The following is a 21,071-nucleotide window of genomic DNA, read 5'->3' on the forward strand; positions in this document are numbered from 1 at the left end:
TACAGTCTATACTGAACCTGAAATGGGTGGAAAGGAGTTGGGTGAGATTTTGCAATCCCAATGAGTAAACAGACATTATCATAAATATCTAAAGGCGAGTAAAATGGAGGCAAGTTTAAACAACAAATTTCAACCCATTTCATAAGGTTTTCAATTTATTTCTTAAACCACAAAATATTTGTAATTTACCAAAACAATTGTTAAGGCTTATGTCTTTTATTAAAACAAGGCTCAAGCCAAAACTAATCCTCGGGGATACCTTGGCCGAGGCATCTAACCGAGTCCGCCAAGGGTGTTAAAATATTCACACGTGAAATACATTTTTATTTTTAAAACCAGCCGTTCCTTGGCGTTGGCCGAGTTACACATTCACGTGGGGGTTCGACGTGAAGTGAGCTCTAATACTACCCCGGGAGTTACCCTCCTCGCCTATACAACCGGAGTAACTATATAACTGGGTTTACCGTGCCCCTCTAATAGGCAGTCCACGGAAACCCGTCACTGTAGTGACTAACCCACCAATTTTAATAAAATTTCGACAGTATAGCGTGGCTTTTATTTATTTATCCAGCCTGCATAGTAAAATCAACTTACATAAATTTCCCAATGCATTCACAAAATATAGCCACATATACTCATTTCTCATAAGCCATTCCTAGGAAAATATATATTTTTCAAGTCAATTTGTAGCCTCCAATTACTCAATTTCATAATCAATACAATATATTTTTATTTGTCACATTTATTCCTAAAACATCAAAAATCCCGTTTTAATCTCGTTCTCATTTCATAAAATACATAAAGGGCATTTAAAATAAACTCTAGATAATTTACAATAATAATAAGTTTACTCACCGTTTGTACAAAATAAAAGCTTTCAAGCGCCCCGATCACTACTCGTCGGGTACGACTTCTTTGCCTTTTCCGGAAGGCTCTCCTCCTAGACACATTACAAAAATTTACACAATTCATCACATTGATGCTAAATCACTATATAATTAACTTAAATCCTATACTAATGCATGGTATGAAATGCAATAGCCTAAAACGACTTAAATGCGGTATTAACCTATTTTTGGCACTTTGCCCGATAAATTGCTAACGCGCTCCATTTTAGCTCTAAATCATCCCATTCTCTCTCCAACATTTCTAACCATTAAATATCAGCCAATAACCTTCTAAAAACAACAAAATCAGCTCACTCCCTTCCTTGGAAAATTCAGCCAAAAATGGGACATTAACTCGGTAAATTTTCTACTTTGTTTTTCTATCACGTTTAATCGTTTTTCATCATTTCTCTTCATTTTCCTTAGAATAAAATCAATTCATCATCATTGTACAGCATTGAGCCTCCAGCCAAGAGTGGGTATTGTGAAAATTTACTGATTTCTTGCCCAATTTAATTTCTAAACACATTTAACTAACTAAAACTATCAATTTAACTAAAAATCAAAACCTAAAAATTTCAATTTCTCTCTCCTAGAATTTCGTCCAGCCCTTGATATCACTTTTTGATCTCTCTCCTCAAGCATGCTAAATGGAAATAAAGGCATAGGAAAGGTAGAAATCAAGCTAAAATCGAAAAATCTTACCGTTAGACGCGTAAACGGTCGAAAACCGCGAATTTCTCTTTGAATTTTCTTGTTTCTCTTTGGTTTTTCTTTTCTTCTTCCTTTCCTCTCTATTTCCTCTGTTTTTCTTCCTTATGGCCGGCCAGCACTCAAAATTTGGGTTTAAATGGCTGACTTTTCATTAAAATAATATTATTTCATTAAAAAAATGCCATGTGTCACTTTCCCATTGGCCCATTTTTAAAATTTCATCCATTTGTTTCCAAATTTTCACCATACACTTGTCTCATATATTCATAGCTTAGATAAAATTCTCAGACTCATCCAAAGTCTCGGTGGAGTAATTTTTGCAATTTACACTTTTGCCCCCGTAAAAGTCAAAAATTACATTTTTGCCCCAAAAATTGAAAAATTGCCCATAGACATATTTTTCATCCCTTATACTCATACCATTCTCCAATTTGTCAAATTTGATCAAAATTCTCTCAAAATCTCAAATTTTGTCCATGGGTGGTAAAATTACGATTTTGCCCCTACACTCCAAAAATCACCAGAATTAAACTTTTTCACTTCCTATCATTAAATTATACTCCAAATAGTTAATCTTGGTCAAAAATTTCACTCCATGATCAAATTATTATCTTAGGTGGCAAAATGACGATTTTGCCCTTAAATATCAAAATTTCTAATTTTACCCCAAATAAACCCTCGAACTCCGAACAATCATTTTTAGTCATTCATGGACTATAAAATATTAAATTTCATCCTACAATTCCTATTTGAACTAGTTCGAGGTTAAATAAATTTAAGTGTACCGTTAGGTACAATATCAGGTTTCGTTTATTCTTAGGTGCTTTTCTAGCGTAATAACATGCTACTCAATGCATGTATGTCATGACATGTATTTATAGGGTCGGGTTTTACAATAAGTGTCTACCGGGACACCGCGGCGGTTGTCACGGACTCGAGGGGAGTACCGGGTCGTGACAATTACTACCCAGCCTGTCAAGGAAAAACAAACGGTTCATACAATTTCAACACAATTTCCAATTCAGCCATTCATGCCAATATCACCATAAGCCATTCAATTCAAACCATAAATTTACAACACAATCAAACAGTCTCCAATTACTCAATTTCTAAAATCATCATTCAATTTCAAAATGATTTATAAAACTCATTTCATTTAATCACATTTTACTTATGAAACATAAGGATTTACCATTTAAACTCATTTTTCTATAAAATCATAAAAACGAATAAAAACTACTTTAGATAATTAAGACGATAATAAGGTTACTCACAACATCGAGAGTTCGAAATACTCCTATTCTTGGTCCTCTGGCAGAATGTCTTTACCCTTGTTAGAGGACTCACCACCTATACACAATACACGACAAATAATTTAATATATTGTGTCATATCATTATAAATCTATTTCAGGCTCTATATGAATGCATGAGGTTGTTTGGATAGTCACTTAAAAATGGAATTCACGTTGGTTCAAGGGTGATCGGAATGGATCAGTTTTCGACCTAATTCGAACTCTTCACCTTTGATTTAACCAAAACATCCAAATTGACTCCAAATAAATTCATTTCACTTCCAATACTCCAATTCATCAAATATAAGCTAGATAACATGAATTATAGCAAAATCATCCTCAACATTTTCTCTTGGAATATTCGACCATGATGGGTGCATAAACACTATGGTTTTTCACACTTGATTTTTACACCATAAATCATTAATTCCTAACCAAATCACTTGAAATAAAATCAAATCCACCATCAACATACCATAAGGAAGATTCGGCCAATGAGGGTGATGTAAAAACATGAATTTTTCTTGTTTGCTTTTTATGCTACACATCACCAACCAACTAAAAACACTAGAATAACATGAAATCTAGCTAAATCCAAGATCAAAACTCCTCCCCCCATGTTCGGCCAATAAAGGTATCCTCATGAAAACTTGATTCTCAACCATGGAAAACGAAAAAGAATGCTTAGGAAAAGTAGATCACAAGCTAAAATCAAGAAATTTTACCTTTACTTGCTTAATTCCTTGAAATCCACCAATTTTCCCTTGAATTTTTGCTCACTAGGGTTTGTTCTTTCTTTCTTTCCTCTTTTCCTTGGTGAGGCCGAACATGAAGAATGAAATAAGAGAGGTGTGTGCTGGTTTTTAATGTAAATTATAAAGAAATGAAAACTTGCCACTTGTCACCATCCCATTGGTCCATTTTTAAACTTAATAATTAAGGATTCTCCTACCACCACATAAAATATCTCAATTATCCAAAGTATAATAGGTAAAATTCAAGGGCTTGACAAGTGTTGGGTGGTGTAAAATTTCAATTTTACCCTTGGGTGGCAAAATGACCATTTTACCCCTACGTCATGAAAATTCCAATTTGACTCCAAATCAATCCTCGAACTCCGAATCACCATATTAAGTCATTCTGGGGTTTTAAAATTCTTAATTTCATCTTAAAATCTCTATTTGGACTAGTTCGAGGCTTAATTTAGCTTAGTTGTACCACCAGGTTCACTACCGACTTTTAACGATTTTTCGGGGCTTTCCAAGTATGCAAGCATATTATCAAGCATATGAATGACATGGCATATATTTTATAGAGTTGGGCTTGACATGTGTGTTGTGTGTTGTTCGAAATGGGCCCACCCTAATGGGCTGTTGCCCAAAAGCCCAAGGGTGGGCTACTGCATTGCGACAACACTTGTTGTTGCACCACAAATTGCTACCCAGCAGCATGTGCTGTGTGTTGCCCGGTAGCACACCCAACCCCTCTTTTTCCCTCTCTTTTTTTTAATAAAAATATTTTAATAGAAAAAAAAATATTTTTATAATAACAGAATTTTAATATAAGAAAAACTCTTTTTCTTTTAAAAAAATAATACAAGAAAAACTCCTTTTTTCCAAATAAAATTAATAGTCATAAAAAAATTAAAGATACCAAATATTACCTAATTACCATTTTCCTTTTGTCTTCTAACTTCTTTCTCCATGCATGCTCCAAATACATTAAGTAATATTAAAATTACATGGGTTTTCCTAGTTACATAAATATAAAGAAAAAAAATCAAGAATGAAACATGGCGATGATAGGCCACCCTTCTTGTTACATAACCAAAGAAAAATATTACATGTAAAATTTTCTAGGACAATTAATGTGGCAAAAACCTTGAATCATGCATCATAACATACAACCATACATTGATCACATCAAGATAGTTAAACACATGCAAAGGTGCCAACCATGCCAAATAAATATAGGGAACAAACTTGCAATAATCCCTGCTCTGATACCAATTGTTGGAGTAGGATCTTAGTGAATTAATGTGATTGTGTAAAGCATGGATTTCAAAAATTTATTTTATAAAGGAAGCAAGCAATCCAATTACACAAGCAGAAACACACATTATTATTATTGCAAGTAACATAATCACATCAAAAAAATAAGAATATATTAAGTAAGAAAAACCATACTTTTTATTTTCAGATTCTTATTTTCGGACACCACCACACCAATGAATGATTTCTCGACCAAACAAGTTTACCACTTATTCTTCAAGAATAGTTTCAACTTGAACCTCGAGTGGACAAGGTGTGGAATGCAAGACTAAAGGACGACAACCGATTTTGTTCTCTTTTTTTTTGGAAAAGCTTGGAGGAGAAGAGAAGAAAAGTGACGGCTAAAACTTTTTTCAAGAAAAAGTACGTTCCATCTTTTCTTTCAATCTCTTCTCTTTTATTAAAACTCTTGCTTCAAAGGTTTAATCAAAATGAAACACCTTTGAATCAATCTTGACCATCCACTCAGAGCTATGGAAGCATCAAACATACTCTACAATTATCAAAATAAAAATTAAATAATAAATAATTTAATTCTTTAATTATCATTTAGAGTTCTTGATAAAAAAAAACTCCTAATTGAATAATAACTCTTATTTTATTATTATCCATTTTTATTTAAAAAGAATTAATAATAAATAAAAGAGTAATAGTCAAACATGGAGTCTCCTTTTATCAACATGGATGTCTAGATTCATTTTGCAAGAATTCTCCTAAAATTATCTTAATTTAAGACAACTCTTGTTTGTAATTAAAATAAAAATATTTTATCTTGTCTAAATTGAGACAAATATGTATTCTTGTCTAGATTAAGATAAAAAATATTTTTCTTGTCTTAAATTAAGACAAACATATTTTCTTGTCAAAATTAAGACCAAACATGTTTTCTTCTCTAAATTAAGAAAAACATGTTAATGCTGCTATTTTTGTACATAATTTAATTAAACAAATTAAAACATGTATTCCAACTTAAACAAGTTGAATTCTACGAAGCTAAATGGGGAATCTATTTGGACATAGATCTCCCAAGCTCCAATAAACTTAGAATTATTCTTAATCTCATTAAAAATAATTCAAGCTTATTAACCATGAAATCACTTCACCATAGATTCATGGTTGCATTCTTGGATTAACTAAATTACAAGAAATAATTCAATACTTGATATTAATTATTAGTTGTCCAATTGCAAACCTTATAGTGTGTACCCTCATAACCTCATTTGAAGTGAAAATTTGACCATTTGAATATAATAAAAATATTCAATAAAATAAACTATTTTCTTGTAAAATAATTTTCATAAAACTATCGGTACATAATTCTTATAGCGTAAAAGATAATTATATTCATCTATACTATAAAGTAAATAACCAAAGCATAAAATTTCTTTTACAGTGACACGTGGGCCCACATCTATCCAAAATGCATCGAAAGCTGAAAACCTACAGTTTTTACTGATTCGAGTCCAAATGAAAGTCCTTGTCAAAGTCAGCTAACTATGGAATTCCCTGAGCCTGAAATGTGAGGAGATGAGGGTGGTGAGATTATAAAATCCCAGTGAGTAAACAGATACCATCTAAACTATTTAAAGTCGAGTAAATGGAGACAATTAAAATAAATCATCATACTGTAATTTCATTACCTTTCAACTCATTTCAACCAAATAAAATCAATCCATAAAAATCGAGTAATCAACTTGGCTTATGAATTTCTTAAAACTTTGGCTCGTGCCAAAACTTATACTCTGTGATACCTTGCGCAGGGCATTTAACCGAGTCCGCCAAGGCTGTTAAAATTTTGTATACACTTAAAATATATTTTAGTTTGAGAAAAATATAGCCGTTCCTTGGCGTTGGCTGAGTTCCCCTTCACGTGGTGGTTTGGCGTGAAGTGAACCCTAAGCTTTACCCCAGGAGATACCCTACGCGCCTCTCCGTTCGAGGTAATAATATAATGGAGTTTACCGTGCCCCTCTAATAGGCTGGTCCACGGAACCCCCTCTGCAGTAAATAATTAATATATAATCCACCAATCAATAAAATTCATTCTAGCATGACATGGCAATTTATCGCAACCTAGCCTCTTAAGGCTGAATACACAGTATAAATTCTAACACCAAAATCAGTTTAGCCATTCATGCTCATTTATTATCATAAGCCATTCAATTCAAAACCATAAATTTGCAACACAACTAGTAGTCTCCAATTACTCTATTTTCAAAACCAATATTCGATTTTTAAGAAAATTTATAAAATCATTTCATAAAATTACAATTTCTCTTAAAACATAGCAATTTACCATTTAAACCCATTTTTCCTAAAATTACACAATTGTATAAAACTACTCTAGATAATTAAGACGATAATAAGTTCACCCACAATATTAGGAGTAGAAATACTCCTATCTTCCGCCCTCGGGTGTAGTCTCTTACCCGAAACTATTGACACACCACCTATCCATAATCCATGATACAAAATTCAATAAATTGTGTCAATTTATCATAAATTATTTCAGGCTCTTATCCATGCGTATGCACTAGATAGGATTTGAAATGTCTAGACAATCGCTTAATTGTGGTGTCCGACCTAACTCGCCTATACACGGTGTAAATTCCTAAAATCCCCAATTCGACTCCAATTCCATCCATTTCAATTTCAATTATCCAATTATATCCACAATACCTCAATGACTGTGAATTTGGTCCAATTTATCAGTTCGGACTATAAATTACGCTTTTACCCCTAGTGGGTAAAAATTTCAATTTATTGCACCGAAAATTCCCATTTAATTTCCAACCTCATAATTCATCATTTTTCCACCCAATTCTCTTAAAATAAAGTCAACCTCATCCTCACATACCATTGGCTAGATTCGGCCTAGAGAAATTCATGGAGAAGATAAATATTTTTCTTGTTGTTTTGCTCATAAACATGCTAAACTAACACTAAACACTAACATAGCTCAAAATCAAATTAATCTAACAACTTTCTCTCTCCTAACCCATTTTTCAGAATTGAATTCATCCTCAAATCACATGATTCAACCATGAAAAATGATGGGAAATGCATGGGAAAGGTAAAGCACAAGATAAATTTAAGAAATGTTATCTTTTTTTCACTTGATTTTTGAATTTCCACCTATTTTCCCTTTAAATTTCTTGGCTAGGGTTTTATTTTCTCCTTTCTCTCTCTTGTTTCTTGCTTGGCCGAATGTTGAAGAAGAAGAATGGGTTATGGGCTGATTTTTTTATGCCTTTTTTATTAGTTTAATGAAATACTATTATTTTATTCATATTTTGAATATTTTATTAATTCATTTTTTTTTATCCATCCACTTGTCCTACTTTTTCCACCATGCATTTCCTTTGACTTATCCAAGTCTTAAGTGAAATTTTCAGATTTTTCCAAAGTTTTGGTGGAGCAAATTTTTCAAAATTACACTTTTGCCCCCGAACTTTTCAAAAATTACATTTTTACCCCAAAAATTAAAAATTTGCCACAATGCATAATTTTCACTCCTCATACTCAATTCACACTCCAAATAATTAAATTTGATCAAAATCCTTTCAAAAATTAAATTTTTGATTTCGGATGGCAAAATTACCATTTTACCTTTTTACTCCAAATTATATCGAAATTAAAATTTTTCACTTCTAAACCTCAAATCTTACTCCAATAAGTCAAATGGGGCCAAAAATCTTTTCTAAAAGTTCTCATTTTGTCCTTAGGTGGCAAATGACCATTTTGCCCCTAGATAGCGAAAATTTTGGTTTGTCTTCAAATTGATCCTCGAACTTCAAATCACCATATTAAACCATTCTGGGACTTTAAAATTCTTAATTTCATCGTAAATTCTCCATTTGATCTAGTTCGAGGTTTAAATCAACTTTATTGTACCTCTAGGTACAATACCGACTTTTGTAAATTTTTCGAGACTCTCTTAGCATGCAAACATGCTATCCATCACATGTATGTCATGACAAATATTTTTATAGAGTCGGGCTTATCATATTCTCCCCCACTTGGATCAACCATATGATCCTTCTTCTTGACTGATTTCGACATCCAGCTAAATATTAATATTTTAAAAATTTTATCTTGTCTCCTTGGTACTTGAAATACCTTATTATGCCTCACTTGACTTCTGAATCGCCTTTTATCTCACAAATTCTCCTCCGATAAAATTATTATTATTTTATTATTATTTTTTCACTTGCGAAATATTTTATTCTAAACTACTCCTTTCGTCTTTTATCACTTTTAAACATTTTAATTGACCTCAATTTGCATTCGATCAAATTTATTTATCACCATATCAAAGTATGGGGTATTTCAAAAAGAATCTATTTTCCCCATGAATCTTCATTGGCTGAATCTTCCTTGATGTGTGTGGGTGATGGATTGTTATTATTTCAAGAGAAATGGGTTAGAAAATGATGAATAATGGTGAGAAAATTAAGTAGGAAAAATCACGGTGTTAGTGCACTATAATGGCTGAATTTTTCCATGAAGAAATGGGGAGGTTTTGATGCTGAAATTGGTGTTATTTGAATAATGTTTGGTGAATTGAAGTATTAGAAAAGAAATGGAGTAATTTGGGATTAAATTGGACGCGTTAGTAATTTAATCGGGTGATAAGACGAATTAGGCCAATACCGAGTTTAGATAGTTACTAGTGCATTTTTGCATTCCATATCATGCATTAGTAGTCTAAATTAGTTTAATTTCAATTTAGTACCAATGTGGTGAATATCTCGATTTTGTACTATGTCAAGGTGGTGAGTCCTTCGATAAAGGCAAGAGAATTACACCCGAGGACCAGTAGTTTGAGTATTTCGAGAATCTGCACTCTAGACATTGTGAGTAAACTTACTGTCATTTTAATTATCTAGGGTGGTTTTTAGATGATTTCATGAATTCTATGGAAAAATGGATTTAAAAAGGTAAATTTTCATGTTTTATGAATAAAGGTGTTCCAATGAAATTAATTTATAAATTGTTTTGAAAGTAATAATGATTTTGAAAAATAGAGTACACAGAGACTATTAATTGTGGCAATTTGATTGTTTAAATTGATGGCTTATGTTATATTGTTATTGTGTTGGCATGACTAGCTGGGTTGCGTTTTATGAATTGTATGAATTGTTTTATTTTACCCTTGCAGGCTGGGTAGTATTTCATTAGCCCTGTCATGCTGTCAAAATTTTATTATATGGTGGATTATATATTAATTAATCACTGCAGTAAGGGGTCTTTGTGGACCAGCCTTTTAGAGGGACATGATAAACCCCATTATATTCTTACCTCGAATAGAGAGGCGCGTTGTCACGACCCGGTACTCCCCTCGAGCCCGTGACAACCGCCGCGGTGTCCCGGTAGACACTTATTGCCCGGAATGTCAACCCGAAACCCCGCAAGGCTTTACTATCAGTTTCTCTGTTCCCTTGTGAGCAACCATTGTCAAATATCGTGTTCTAAAATATTTTAAGCTGTTTCCAACTTTAAACAAATAAAATATTAATTTTTTTGTCTCACAAGGGTATTTTGGTCATTTTTCTCAAAAATCTTAAAACTGGCTAAAACGTAATGTACAAGTACAAAACACACAATTCATATTCAAAATGAGTTTAAAAGTCTAAAATCTTCATTTAAAACGAAATTATGGTTATTTGAATATAATAAGAAAATAAAAGAAATATTAAGTAAAATATTCTATTTTCTTATAAAACAATATTTATAGAGTTATACGTGAATAATTTTTATAACGTAAAAGCTAAATAAATTTATACATACTTAAATACAGTAAGCCAAAATATTTAATTTAATTTACAATAACAAGAGTGCCCCCGAATAAACAAAAGTAAAGAGGACTTTGAACCTACGGTTTGGAAAATGCAGATCCCACTGTAGTCCTCGACGAGATCAGCTATCTACAGTCTATACTGAACCTGAAATGGGTGGAAAGGAGGGTGGTGAGATTATAAAATCTCAATGAGTAAACAAACATCATCCTAAACATCTAGAGTTGAGTACATGGAGACAATAAAGTAAATCATCATAAACTGTGTTATAGCATTAGAACACATTTTATTCGAAACACGTAAAGAGGCTTATGAATCTCGTAAAAATCTAGGCTTGTGCCATAAATCCATTCTCGGGGACACCTTGGCCGAGGCATCCTACCGAGACCGCCAAGGCTATTAAAATTCACATTTCACATAAATCATGTTTTTGTTTTGAAAACATAGCCGTTCCTTGGCGTTGGCTGAGTTCCTCCTCACGTGGTGGTTTAGCGTGAAGTGAACCCTAAACTTTACCCCAGGAGATACCCTACGCGCCTCTCCGTTCGAGGTAAGAATATAATGGGGTTTACCGTGCCCCTCTAAAAGGCTGGTCCACAGAAACCCCCTACTGCAGTGATTAATTAATATATAATCCACCATATAATAAAACTCAATAACATGATATGGCAATTTTGTAATTCGTAGTTTTTCAAGGTAACCAAACAATTCGCATTTCAATACAATTGCCAACTAGCCAATCATGCTCGATTTATCATAAGCCAGTTAATTTAAACAATCAAATTGCCACAATTAACAGTCTCCGTGTACTCTATTTTTCAAAATCACTATTAATTTCAAAACAATTTATAATTTAATTTCATTGAAACTCATTTATTCATAAAACATGAAAATTTATCTTTTTAAATTCCTTTTTCCATAGAATTCATGAAAGCATCTAAAAACCACCCTAGATAATTAAAATGACAGTAAGTTTACTCACAATGTCTAGAATGCAGACTTTCAAAGCACTCTGTCTACTGGTCCTCGGATGCAATTTCCTTGCCTTTATCGGAGGACTCACCACCTTGACACAGTACAAAATCGAGAGTTTCACCAAGTTGGTACTAAATCAAAATTAAACTAATTTAGACTACCAATGCATGATATGGAATGCAAAAATGCACTGGTAACTATCTAAACCCGGTATTGGCCTAATTCGTCTTATCACCCGATTAAATTCCTAACGGGTCCGTTTAAACTCCAATTTAATTCTTTTCAGTTTCTATACCTCAATTGCACCCAAATTAACTTAATGTCCCTCAGTGTGGTGCAAATTATCAGTCCCAATAGCAAATTACGAAAATACCCCTAGTGGGTAAAAATTCATATTTTTGCTCTGAAAATTCCCATTATTTTTCTAGGCTCATAATTCATCATTCCTTAACCAATTCTCCTAGAATAAAATCAAACGCATCCTCACTCACTACATGGTAAATTCAGCCATTAATGGTTGGGGGAGAAAATAAATTCTTTTCTTGTTGTTTTGTTTCTAAATATGCTAAACTAACTAAAAACACTAACATAAATTAAAATCAAATAAATCCAACAACTTTCTCTCTCCTAACCCATTTTTCCAGAATTTAATTCATCATGAAAACATGTAATTTAATCAAGGAAAATAAAGAGAAATGCTTGGGAATAAGAAAACTCAAGCTTAATAGAAAAAACTCACCTTTTTCACTTAATTTCCTTGAAAATTCACACTTTTTCTTTGATTTTCTCTCTCTAGGGTTTTGTTTTTGTTTTCTCTCTCTTCTTGCTGGTTTGGCTGGCCATGGGGTGGAAGATGGGCTGATTTTGTGCCTTTTAAAAAGGAAAATAATAAATTAATAAAGGCATGACACATGGCATCATGTCATTGGCCCGTTTTTAAAATTTTAAAAATTTAAACATTTTATCTCCACCACATGTTTAGTCAAGGGTCAAAGATGAAGACAAGGAAGACCATGTGCTGGAAAAAATATCCTGGTGGTGGAAAATTACAATTTTGCCCCTGAGGTGGCAAAATTACCATTTTACCCCTATACTCCAAATTATACCGAAATTAAAATTTTTCACTTCTAAACCTCAAATCATACTTCAATAAGTCAAATTATACTCTAATAAGTCAAATGGGGTCAAAAAATCTTTTCTAAAATTCCCATTTTGTCCCCAGGTGGCAAATGACCATTTTGCCCCTAGTTAGTGAAAATTCTGATTTGACTCCAAATTGATCCTCAAACTCCAAATTACCATTTTAAGTCATCCATGAACTATGAAACTCTTAATCTCACCTTAAAATTCCTATTTGATCTAGTTCGAGGATTAAATAAACTTTGTTGTACCTCTAGGTACAATACCGACTTTTGTAAATTTTTCGGGACTCTCCTAGCATGCAATCATGCTATCATCACATGTATGTCATGAATAGTATTTTATAAGGTCGGGCTTTACACGCGTAGGGTATCTCCTGAGGTAAAGCTTAGGGTTCACTTCACGCCAAACCACCACGTGAGGGGGAACTCAGCCAACACCAAGGAACGACTGTATTTTTCTCAAACTAAAAAATATGTTTTACGTGTATACGAAATTTTAACAGTCTTAGCGTTCTCGGTAGGATGTCTCGGCCAAGGTGTCCCCGAGAATAGATTTATGGCACAAGCCTAGTTTTTATGAGATTCATAAGCCTCTTTACGTATTTTGAATGAAATGTGTTCTAATGTTGTGACCCAGTTTATGATGATTTATTTTATTGTCTCCATGTACTCAACTCTAGATGTTTATGATGATGTCTGTTTACTCTCTGGGATTTTATAATCTCACCACCCTCCTTTCCATCCATTTCATTCTCTAGATTAGACTGTAGATAGCTGATCTCATCGAGGACTACTATGGGATTTGCATTCTCTAAATCGTAGGTTCATAGTCCTCTTTACTTTTGGTTATTCGGGGGTCCACTGGTTATTGTAAATTAAATTTCGTACTCTAGATATCTATACTACTATATGTAGGAATTTATTTTGCTTTGACGGTGTAAAAATTATTTACTCAGTGTTTTAAAAATATTGTTTTATAAAAAAATCGAATAATTTACTTAATATTTCTTTTATTTTCTTATGTCCAATTAATCATAATTTCATTTTAAATGAAGATTTTAGACTTTTAAACTCATTTTGATTATGAATTATGTGTTTTGTACTTGTAAATTACATTTTAACCAGTTTCAAATTTTTTGGGAAAAATGACCAAAATACCTTTGTGAGACAAAAATTATTATTTTATTTGTTTTAAGTTGGAAACAATTAAAAATCTTTTAAAACGTGGTATTTGGCAATAGTTACTCACAAGGGAAATGAGAAACTGATATTAAAGTCTTGCGGGGTTTCGGTTGACATTCGGAGTAATAAGTGTCGATATGGACGTCGCGAAAGTTGTCACGGGCTTGAGGGGAGTACCGAGTCGTGACAGTAACGGTAAAAGTTAAATTTGATTCTCACATGATTCCAGTTCATGTTATAGTGTCATTACTCGAAGTCAATCATTTCTATGATTTGAGACTCATCATTCCCTTGAAATGAATCACATTTGTTTCATTGGAAGTAATCTGGACACTACAACGTTAACACAATAAAGTGACCAACTTTATTATATGGCTGTGAACAAGTTTTAGATTCAATTAAAATACATGTCTCCTATGAATGACTCTTAATACAAATGTATTTTAATATCTCAATAGAATCTTGGTACCTTAATAACTAGATAATGAATGCTCACTAAAACAAACTCTTTGTCTTATTATCAAAATGTACTTTCATTACAAATAAATTTAATGAATTTAAGCATGAGAATATACTTGCTTTCCAGGGCACCATATTCTCAAAATTCCTAACAAATTATGCATATGAATTTGATTAGGATGAACTCACTAAACTAAATGAAAAATATTTTTTGTTCATCTATTATTTTGGTCAAGTCACATGCTTAATGATTGAAATCTAAAACTTGACTTGAGCTATGCATTTGAATATGAATTTAATTGTCAAGTTTGATCATGACATATATTGTTTATTGATATAGTTGAAACTTATTTTGAATATGCATTTAAATGTTAACTATGTCTTCATTGAGCCTTAAATGTTCACATGATCTAAAAATTTGGTGTGCATCCACTCTAGCTTAAAGGTTACTATAAATAACTTGGAATGTTAAACGAAATATAACCTATGGCTTAAGTGAGCAGTGAATGCCTAATGTGCTTTGATTGAATATCTCTTTCTTAAATCTTGATAATTGGTATTCATTGATGATTGAATGTTCAACTTTAATATACTCATGAGTTGAATGCTTTATTTTCAATATTCTATAACAATTGATATCACTCATGAATGATGAATTATTGAGAAATAGCATGTAACTTGAATTTCAATGCTAGCATATTTTTTATTGGTATATGTCTATATAATTTTAAAAAAATTATTATATTCATGCTTGCATTTCGTAAAACAAATTGGAATCATGATTAATAATGATAATTTCTTGATGTGAAAATTTTACTTGAATTGATAGTTTCATACATGATTTGGAGAATATTTGTCACGACCCGGAACCTCCCTCAGGCCCATGACAATCGCCGCGACGTCCCGATTGACACTCATTATCCGGAATGCCAACCGGAACCCCGCAAGGCTTACATATCAGTTTCTTTCCTTTCTTGTGAGCAATCATTGTTAGATATCGAGTCTTTAGAGAATATATACTATTTTAGATCAAAAACAATCAAAATAAAATTTTCGCCACATAGGGGTATTTTGGTCATTCTTTTCTCAAAAATTTCAAAACTGGCTAAAACGTAATATACAAGTACAAAATACATAATTCATATTCAAAATGAGTTTAAAAGTCTAAAATCTTCATTTAAAACGAAATTACGATTATTTGAATAAAATAAGAAAATAAAAGAAATATTAAGGGAAATATTCTATTTTCTTATAAAACAATATTTATAAAGTTATACGTGAATAATTTTTATAGCGTAAAAGCTAAATAAATTTATACATACTGAAATACAGTAAGCCAAAATATTTAATTTAATTTACAATAACCAGAGGGCCCCCGAATAAACAAAAGTAAAGAGGACTGTGAACCTACGATTTGGAAAATGCAGATCCAATAGTAGTCCTCGATGAGATCAGCTATCTACAGTCTATACTGAACCTGAAATGGGTGGAAAGGAGTTGGGTGAGATTTTGCAATCCCAATGAGTAAACAGACATTATCATAAATATCTAAAGGCGAGTAAAATGGAGGCAAGTTTAAACAATAAATTTCAACCCATTTCATAATGTTTTCAATTTATTTCTTAAACCATAAAATATTTGTAATTTACCAAAACAATTGTTAAGGCTTATGTCTTTTATTAAAACAAGGCTCAAGCCAAAACTAATCCTCGGGGATACCTTGGCCGAGGCATCTAACCGAGTCCGCCAAGGGTGTTAAAATATTCACACGTGAAACACATTTTTATTTTTAAAACCAGCCGTCCCTTGGCGTTGGCCGAGTTACACATTCACGTGGGGGTTCGACGTGAAGTGAGCTCTAATACTACCCCGGGAGTTACCCTCCTCGCCTCTACAACCGGAGTAACTATATAACTGGGTTTACCGTGCCCCTCTAATAGGCAGTCCACGGAAACCCGTCACTGCAGTGACTAACCCACCAATTTTAATAAAATTTCGACAGTATAGCGTGGCTTTTATTTATTTATCCAGCCTGCATAGTAAAATCAACTTACATAAATTTCCCAATGCATTCACAAAATATAGCCACATATACTCATTTCTCATAAGCCATTCCTAGGAAAATATATATTTTTCAAGTCAATTTGTAGCCTCCAATTACTCAATTTCATAATCAATACAATATATTTTTATTTGTCACATTTATTCCTAAAACATCAAAAATCCCGTTTTAATCTCGTTCTCATTTCATAAAATACATAAAGGGCATTTAAAATAAACTCTAGATAATTTACAATAATAATAAGTTTACTCACTGTTTGTACAAAATAAAAGCTTTCAAGCGCCCCGATCACTACTCGTCGGGTACGACTTCTTTGCCTTTTCCGGAAGGCTCTCCTCCTAGACACATTACAAAAATTTACACAATTCATCACATTGATGCTAAATCACTATATAATTAACTTAAATCCTATACTAATGCATGGTATGAAATGCAATAGCCTAAAACGACTTAAATGCGGTATTAACCTATTTTTGGCACTTTGCCCGATAAATTGCTAACGCGCTCCATTTTAGCTCTAAATCATCCCATTCTCTCTCCAACATTTCTAACCATTAAATATCAGCCAATAACCTTCTAAAAACAACAAAATCAGCTCACTCCCTTCCTTGGAAAATTCGGCCAAAAATGGGACATTAACTCGGTAAATTTTCTACTTTGTTTTTCTATCACGTTTAATCGTTTTTCATCATTTCTCTTCATTTTCCTTAGAATAAAATCAATTCATCATCATTGTACAGCATTGAGCATCCAGCCAAGAGTGGGTATTGTGAAAATTTACTGATTTCTTGCCCAATTTAATTTCTAAACACATTTAACTAACTAAAACTATCAATTTAACTAAAAATCAAAACCTAAAAATTTCAATTTCTCTCTCCTAGAATTTCGTCCAGCCCTTGATATCACTTTTTGATCTCTCTCCTCAAGCATGCTAAATGGAAATAAAGGCATAGGAAAGGTAGAAATCAAGCTAAAATCAAAAAATCTTACCGTTAGACGCGTAAACGGTCGAAAACCGCGAATTTCTCTTTGAATTTTCTTGTTTCTCTTTGGTTTTTCTTTTCTTCTTCCTTTCCTCTCTATTTCCTCTGTTTTTCTTCCTTATGGCCGGCCAGCACTCAAAATTTGGGTTTAAATGGCTGACTTTTCATTAAAATAATATTATTTCATTAAAAAAATGCCATGTGTCACTTTCCCATTGGCCCATTTTTAAAATTTCATCCATTTGTTTCCAAATTTTCACCATACACTTGTCTCATATATTCATAGCTTAGATAAAATTCTCAGACTCATCCAAAGTCTCGGTGGAGTAATTTTTGCAATTTACACTTTTGCCCCCGTAAAAGTCAAAAATTACATTTTTGCCCCAAAAATTGAAAAATTGCCCATAGACATATTTTTCATCCCTTATACTCATACCATTCTCCAATTTGTCAAATTTGATCAAAATTCTTTCAAAATCTCAAATTTTGTCCATGGGTGGCAAAATTACGATTTTGCCCCTACACTCCAAAAATCACCAGAATTAAACTTTTTTCACTTCCTATCATTAAATTATACTCCAAATAGTTAATCTTGGTCAAAAATTTCACTCCATGATCAAATTATTATCTTAGGTGGCAAAATGACGATTTTGCCCTTGAATATCAAAATTTCTAATTTTACCCCAAATGAACCCTCGAACTCCGAACAATCATTTTTAGTCATTCCTGAACTATAAAATATTAAATTTCATCCTACAATTCCTATTTGAACTAGTTCGAGGTTAAATCAACTCAAGTGTACCGTTAGGTACGATATCGGGTTTCGTCTTTTCTTATGTGCTTTCCTAGCATAATAACATGCTACTCAGTGCATGTATGTCATGACATGTATTTATAGGGTCGGGTTTTACAATACTACCCCCCTAAAAATAAAATTTTGACCTCAAAATTTCACTTACCAGATTCGACAAATAGATGCGGGTATTGGTTCCTCATCTGATGCTCTACTTCCCATGTCATTTCCTCCATTCGAGCACTTTTCCATAACACTTTGACCATTGAAATACTCTTGTTTCTCAGTACTCGATCCTTTCGATCCAAGATACTCACAGGTTGTACCTCGAACTTCAAATCGTCATGCAACTCGATCGGAGGTGCTTCGAGGACGTGAGAGGGATCTGGTACATATTTCTTAAGCATGGAGACATGGAAAACGTTGTGGATCCGATCTAACTCTGGAGGTAATTCTAACCGATAAGCCACTGGTCCAATCCTTTCAATTATTCGGAATGGTCCAATATATCTCGGGTTGAGCTTTCCCCTCTTCGCAAATCGAATCACACCTTTCATTATCCAATAAAACACCATAATTTATCATGATAGTATAATCAATAAGATTTAATACTTCAAAGTATTCAAATTATTACCTTTCCAAGGAGAAACCTTAAGAAAAACTTTATCATCGATCTCAAACTCCAAGTCTTTTCTCCGTTTATCTGCATAGCTCTTCTGCCTATCCTGGGCTACCTTTAGCCTCTCTCGTATAACCTTGATCTTGTCATTAGTTAGCTCGATCAATTCCACACCCACTAACTTCCTTTCACCTACTTCATCCCAACAGAGCGGAGTTCGGCACTTCCTTCCATACAAAGCCTCGTATGGTGCCATCCCAATACTAGACTGAAAACTGTTATTATACGCGAACTCCACCAATGGCAAATGTCTGTCCCAACTCCCAATAAAGTCAATGACACAAGCCCGTAACATATCCTCCAAGGTCTGGATAGTCCTCTCTGACTGACCATCCGTCTGTGGGTGAAAAGCAGTGCTAAATTTCAATTTGGTTCCGAGAGCTTCTTGAAATTTCGGCCAGAATCGAGAAGTGAATCGAGGATCTCGATCTGACACTATAGAAACGGGAACTCCATGTAGCCTCACAATCTCATCTATATAGAGCTGAGCCAGCTTCTCAATAGAGTATGTACTATGGACAGCTAAAAAATGAGCGGACTTAGTCAACCGATCTACGATCACCCAGATCGCATCCTTTCCCCTCTGTGTCCGCGATAATCCCAAAACAAAATCCATAGTTACATGCTCCCATTTCCACTCGGGAACAGGTAAAGACTGAAGTGTACCTGCTGGCCTCTGATGCTCCGCCTTAACTTGCTGACATACGAGACACTTTGCTACGAATTCTGCTACGTCTCGCTTCATACCCGGCCACCAATAATTCTCCCTGATAGTCCTATACATCTTAGTGCTTCCGGGATGCAATGCATAGGCAGATGAATGGGCTTCTTCCATGATCGCTTGTCTCAACTGGTTTCCCTCAGGAACACAAACTCGATCTTTAAACATCAAGACGTTATCCTGTCCAAATCTGAACTCACTGACTCCCCCATCGGTCAGTTTTTGAATTTCTTTTCTTAACTCATCATCAGACCTCTGAATGTCCTTGATCTGATTAAGTAACGAAGGTCGCACAATGAAGTTTGCCAATAAGGATCCATCCTCACCATTTCTCAACTGGACCCCAAGAGATTTCATCTCTATTAATGCTGAAAAATAACAACTCTGAAGTGCTGCTAAAGACGATGAAGACTTACGACTTAAGGCATCAGCTACAACGTTCGCCTTTCCCGGATGATAGTCTATCACCAAGTCATAATCTTTTATCAACTCCAACCATCGCCTTTGCCTCAAATTAAGCTCCTTTTGGGTGAGCAAATATTTTAAACTCTTATGATCCGTAAATATCCGACAATGCTCACCATACAAGTAATGCCTCCAGATTTTTAAAGCAAACACCACTGCTGCTAACTCTAAATCATGGGTAGGGTAATTTGCTTCATGCCTCTTTAGCTGTCTAGAAGCATAAGCCACAACTTTTTCATCCTGCATCAATACGCACCCTAACCCCAACTTTGAGGCATCACTATATACTACAAATCCCTTACCATTAACAGGAAGTGTTAAAACGGGAGCGGAGGTTAACCTGTTCTTTAGCTCCTGAAATCGATTCTCACAAACATCATCCCACACAAACTTAACTCCCTTACGAGTTAGACGGGTCAAAGGAGCTGCTATTAAGGAAAACCCCTGAACAAACCTCCGATAATAACCGGCTAATCCGAGAAAACTACGAATCTCCGTCACTGTCTTAGGTTGCTCCCATTGTAAAATTGCCTCTACTTTCTTAGGATCAACATATATTCCAGTTCTAGATACTACGTGTCCCAAGAATACCACTTCCTGTAACCAAAACTCACACTTCGAAAACTTTGCATACAACTGTCTTTCCCTCAAAGTTTGTAATACTATACGCAAGTGGGCAGCGTGCTCATCATTATCTCTCGAGTAAACCAGTATGTCATCAATGAACACAATAACAAACTTGTCCAAGTAAGGGTGGAACACCCTATTCATGAGATCCATAAAAGCTGCCGGTGCGTTAGTTAACCCGAAAGGCATGACCAAGAACTCATAATGACCGTACCGAGTCCTGAACGCTGTCTTGGGTA

The 21,071-nt window shown here is 33.8% G+C and overlaps 1 long non-coding RNA gene across 1 annotated transcript; it reads right to left on the bottom strand.

The window, feature by feature from the left end:
• Positions 1-15,840: 15,840 nt before the first annotated feature.
• On the bottom strand, positions 15,841-17,658 carry LOC148763627 (uncharacterized). The gene is made up of 3 exons (XR_016025135.1): positions 17,555-17,658; positions 16,818-16,902; positions 15,841-15,979 (listed from the first exon to the last, which is right to left on the bottom strand). It is a non-coding gene; the product is annotated as an uncharacterized LOC148763627 (long non-coding RNA).
• Between the last annotated feature and the right edge of the window lie 3,413 nt (positions 17,659-21,071).

The sequence above is a fragment of the Theobroma cacao genome, chromosome 3, assembly GCF_053813885.1.
Source record: "Theobroma cacao isolate CCN51 chromosome 3, ASM5381388v1, whole genome shotgun sequence".
In the NCBI taxonomy this organism is placed as follows: Eukaryota; Viridiplantae; Streptophyta; class Magnoliopsida; order Malvales; family Malvaceae; genus Theobroma; species Theobroma cacao.